Raw genomic sequence first — 7,028 nt, 5'->3', positions numbered from 1 at the left:
ATATCCCACAGTACACATTATATATCCCACACTACACATCTTATATCCCACACTACACATCATATATCCCACACTACACATCATATAACCCACACTATACATCATATATCCCACACTACACATTCTATATCCCACACTATACATCATATATCCCACACTACATATTATATATCCCACACAATACATCATATATCCCACATTACACATACTATATCCCACACTACAGATCATATATCCCACACTATACATCATATATCCCACACTACACATCATATATCTCACGCTATGCATCATATATCCCTCACTACACATAATATATCCCACACTATCCATAATATATCCCACACTTCACATCATATATTCCACACTACACATCATATATCCCACACTACACATCATATATCCCACTAAACATCATATATCCACGCTATACATCATATATCCCACACTACACATCATATATACCACACTATTTATCATATCTCACATTACACATCATATATCCCTAACTACACATTATATATCCAACTATACATCATATATCCCACATTACACATCATATATCCCACACTACACATCATATATTCGACTATACATCATATATCCCATACTACACATCATATATCCCCCACTATACATCATATATCCCACAATACACATTATATATCCAATTATACATCATATATCCCACACTACACATCATACATCCCACGCTATACATCATATATCCCACACTATACATCAGATATCCCACACTATACATCATATATCCCACACTATACATCATATACCCACACTACACATCATAGATCCTACACTATACATCTCATATCCCACACTACACATTGTATAACCCACACTACACATCATAGATCCCACACTATACATCATTTATCACTACACATCATATATCCTACACTATACATCTTATACCCCACACTACACATTATATAACCCACACTACACATCATATCTCCCACACTATACATCATATATCCCACACTACACATCATATATCCCACACTACACATCATAGATCCTACACTATACATCTTATATCCCACACTACACATTATATATCCCACACTACACATCATATGTCCCACACTATACATAATATATCCCACACTATCCATAATATATCCCACACTATACGTCTTATATCCCACACTACCCATCATATATCCCACCCCACACATTATGTATCCCACACTACACATCATATATCCCACACTATACATCATATATCCCACACCATAATCATATATTCCACACTACACATCATATATCCCACACTACACACAATATATCCCACACTATACATCATATATCCCACACTACACAACATATATCCCACACCACACATTATGTATCCCACTATACATCATATATCCCACACTACACATCATATATCCCACACTATACATCATATATCCCACACTACACATCATATATCCCACAGTACACATTATATATCCCAAACTACACATCTTATATCCCACACTACACATCATATATCCCACACTCCACATCATATATCCCACTCTACACATCATATATCCCACACTACAAATAATATATCCCACACTACACATCATATTTCCCTCACTACACATAATATATCCCACCCTATACATCATATATCCCACACTATAATCCCACACTACACATCATATATCCAACACTACACACCATATATCCCACACTATACATCATATTCCCACACTACACATCATATATCCCCCAGTACACATTATATATCCCAAACTACACATATATATCCCACATTACACATACTATATCCCACACTACAGATCATATATCCCACACTATACATCATATTCCCACACTACACATCATATATCCCACAGTACACATTATATATCCCACACTACACATCATATATCCCACACTACACACCATATATCCCACACTACAAATAATATATCCCACACTATACATCATATATCCCACTAAACATCATATATCCACGCTATACATCATATATCCCACACTACACATCATATATACCACACTATTTATCATATCCCACATTACACATCATATATCCCTAACTACACATTATATATCCAACTATACATCATATATCCCACATTACACATCATATATCCCACACTACACATTATCTATCCCACTATACATCATATATCCCACACTATACATCATATATTCCACACTACACATCATATATCCCACACTACACATCATATATCCCACACTATACATCATATATCCCACACTATACATCATATATCCCACACTACACATCATATATCCCACACTACACATCATATATCCCACACTACACATCATATATCCCACACTACACATTATATATCCCACTATACATCATGTATCCCACACTATGAATCATATAGCCCACACTATACATCATATATCCCACATTAAACATCACATATCCCACACTACACATTATATATCCCACTATACATCATATATCCCACACTACACATCATACATCCCACGCTATACATCATATATCCCACACTATACATCATATATCCCACACTACACATCATATATCCCACACTACACATTATATAATCCACACTAGACATCATATATTCCACACTATACATCATATATCCACACTACACATCATATATCCCAAACTATAGCATATATCCCACAATATAACCCACACTACACATCATATATCCCACACTATACATCATATATCCACACTACACATCATATATCCCAAACTATACATCATATATTCCACACTATACATCATATATCCCACACTAAACATCATATATCCCACACTATACATCTTATATCCCACACTACTCATTATATATCCCACACTACACATCATATATCCCACACTACACATCATATATCCCACACTATACATCATATATCCCACACTACACATCATATATCCCACGCTATACATCATATATCCCACATTACACATTATATATCCCACACTATATATCTTATATCCCACACTACACATTATATATTCCACACTACACATCATATATCCCACGCTATACATTATATATCCCACACTACACATTATATATCCCACGCTATACATCATATATCCCACACTACACATTATATATCCCACACTATACATCTTATATCCCACACTACACATTATATATTCCACACTATATATTCCACACTACACATCATATATCCCACGCTGTACATCATATATCCCACACTATCCATCATATATCCCACGCTATCCATAATATATCCCACACTACACATCATATATACATCATATATCCCACACTATACATTATATATCCCACACTACACATTATATATCTCACACTACACATCATATATCCCACGCTATACATTATTTATCCCACACTACACATTATATATCCCCCTCTACTCATTATATATCCCACACTACACATCATACATCCCACACTATACATCATATATCCACACTATACATCATATATCCCACACCCACACTATACATCATATATCCCACACTACTCATCATATATCCCACACTACACATCATATTATCCCACACTACACATTATGTATCCCACTATACATCATATATCCCACACTACTCATCATATATCCCACACTACACATCAAATATATATCCCACACTACCCATCATCCATCCCACGCTATACATCATATATCCCACACTATACATCACTACACATCATATATTCCACACTACACATCATATATTCCACACTATACATCATATATCCACACTACACATCATATATCCCACACTATACGTCATATATCCCACACTACACATCATTTATCCCACACTACACAACATATATCCCACTATACATCATATATCCCACACTATACATTATATATCCCACACTACACATTATATATACCACTATACATCATATATCCCACATTACACATCATATTATATCCCACACTATACATCATATATCACACACTACACATCATATATCCCACACTAAACACATATATCCCACACTATACATCATATATTCCACACTATACATCATATATCCACACTATACATCATATATCCCACAGTATACATCATATATCCCACACTACACATCACATATCCCACACTACACATCATATATCCCAGTATACATCATATATCCCACATTACACATCATATTATATCCCACACTATACATCATATATCGCACACTATACATCATATATCCCACACTATCCATAATATATCCCACACTACACATCATATATACCACACTATTTATCATATCTCACATTACACATCATATATCCCACTATACATCATATATCACACACTATACATCATATATCCCCCACTATCCATAATATATCCCACACTACACATCATATATTCCACACTATACATCATATATCCCACACCCACACTATACATCATATATCCCACACCCACACTATACATCATATATCCCACACCCACACTATACATCATATATCCCACACTATCCATCATATATCCCGCATTATCCATAATATATCCCACACTACACATCATATATCTCACACTATAATCATATATCCCACACTACACATCATATTATCCCACACTACACATTATGTATCCCACTATACATCATATATCCCACATTACACATCATATATCCCACACTACACATTACCCACACTATACATCATATATCCCACAGTATACATCATATATCCCACACTACACATTATTTATTCCACACTACACATTATTTATCCCACATTATACATCATATATCCCTAACTACACATCATATATCCCACACTACACCTTATATATCCCACACTATTTATCATATCCCACATTACACATCATATATCTACACATCATATATCCCACACTACACTACACATCATATATCCCACTATACATCATATATCACACACTATACATCATATATCCCCCACTATCCATAATATATCCCACACTACACATCATATGTCCCACACTAAACATCATATATCCCACACTACACATCACCACACTACACATCATATATCCCACACTAAACACATATATCCCACACTATACATCATATATCGCACACTATACATCATATATCCCACACTAAACATCATATATCCCACACTATAATCATATATCCCACACTACACATCATACATCCCACACTATACATCATATATCCATACTATACTTCATATATCCCACACTACATATCATATATCCCCCACACTATCCATAATATATCCCACACTACACATCATATATACCACAATACACATCATATATCTCACACTATAATCATATATCCCACACTACACATCATACATCCCACGCTATACATCATATATCCCACACTATACATTATATATCCCACACTACACATTATATATACCACGCTATACATCATATATCCCACACTACATATCATATATCCCGCGCTACGCATCATATATCCCACACTAATAATATATCCCACACTACACATCATATGTCCCACACTAAACATCATATATCCCACACTATACATCTTATATCCCCCACTACACATTATATATCCCACATTACACATGATATATCCCACACTATACATCAAACATCCCACAATACACATCATATATCCCACACTACACATCATACATCCCACACTATACATCATATATCCACACTACACATCATATATCCCACTCTACACATCATATATCCCACACTACACATCACATATCCCACACTACACATCATATATCCACTAGACATCATATATTCCACACTATACATCATATATCCACACTACACATCATATGTCCCACACTAAACATCATATATCCCACACTATAATCATATATCCCACACTACACATCATACATCCCACGCTATACATCATATATCCCACACTACATATCATATATCCCCCACACTATCCATAATATATCCCACACTACACATCATATGTCCCACACTAAACATCATATATCCCACACTACACATCACCACACTACACATCATATATCCCACACTATACATCATATATCCCACACTATACATCATATATCCATACTATACATCATATATCCCACACTACATATCATATATCCCGCACTACGCATCATATATCCCACACTAATATTTTATTATGGCCCTTTCCCGAGGGAACTGTTCTCTTATAGTGTTGTCTTGGGGCGTATAGTGCCCGAGCTCCTTTTCCCGTAGTCTCAGCGGTCCAAAGAAAAGGTATAGTGCCCGTCTCCAGGTATAGTTCCAGTCGTCACGGGCGGATGCTAACTTTACCAAATAGAACAAGGGTTGTTATCCAATAGCTATCCTAGAAATTATCATGTGATGTACTAAACATCATATAACACATTTGTATTATCCCCACACTAGTCATCATATAGCACATATGCATTACCTTCATATCTGATTTGTTGGATAAAATGAAGTCACATTTATCAATTTTGGAAATTTCCCCCTTAAGGTGGTTCCACACATCGTCATCAGCGTCCATTTTCGTGACGTACCTCCGGAAAAAGTACAGCTCGGACTCAATTATCTTGATCGAAATGTGCATGTACACCGTGTCGTCATTTCCGTATTGCGCACCTGGGCCGTTTGCGTTTAAACGGTCAAACCGATCGGATCACTGTTGTTCGTTTATTAAATAAGGAAGGACCTAGTAATCTGACGCTGCTTTCAGGCGAGCCCTGAGAAAGTCTTGCAAGCCTTGCATACACATTTGCAGGTCCGCCAGGATTTATACCCGAAATTGTTACATTGATAAAAGGTCAAACCGGTTGTTTCGCATAAACGAACAGGCCCCTGGTAAACAATAGTACACGTGCGTGCCGATGATATGTCAACACCCGATATCGAGATTTTACCGGGAAATGTATAATCACACGTACTTCAGGAATAAAGCTTTCCAATTCATTGACATAAACAGACTCACGGGAAGACAGTGACATGAGACCAGACGACCTCAAGAAGGTCATATAGGAAACACATGGAATGCGGACGTACCAACCTCATATGTGCATATCACGTG

The sequence above is a fragment of the Mizuhopecten yessoensis genome, unplaced genomic scaffold, assembly GCF_002113885.1.
Source record: "Mizuhopecten yessoensis strain PY_sf001 unplaced genomic scaffold, ASM211388v2 scaffold8449, whole genome shotgun sequence".
NCBI classification, from domain to species: domain Eukaryota; kingdom Metazoa; phylum Mollusca; class Bivalvia; order Pectinida; family Pectinidae; genus Mizuhopecten; species Mizuhopecten yessoensis.
The sequence above is the reverse complement of the archived record's forward strand: the minus strand, read 5'-3'. Positions refer to the sequence as shown.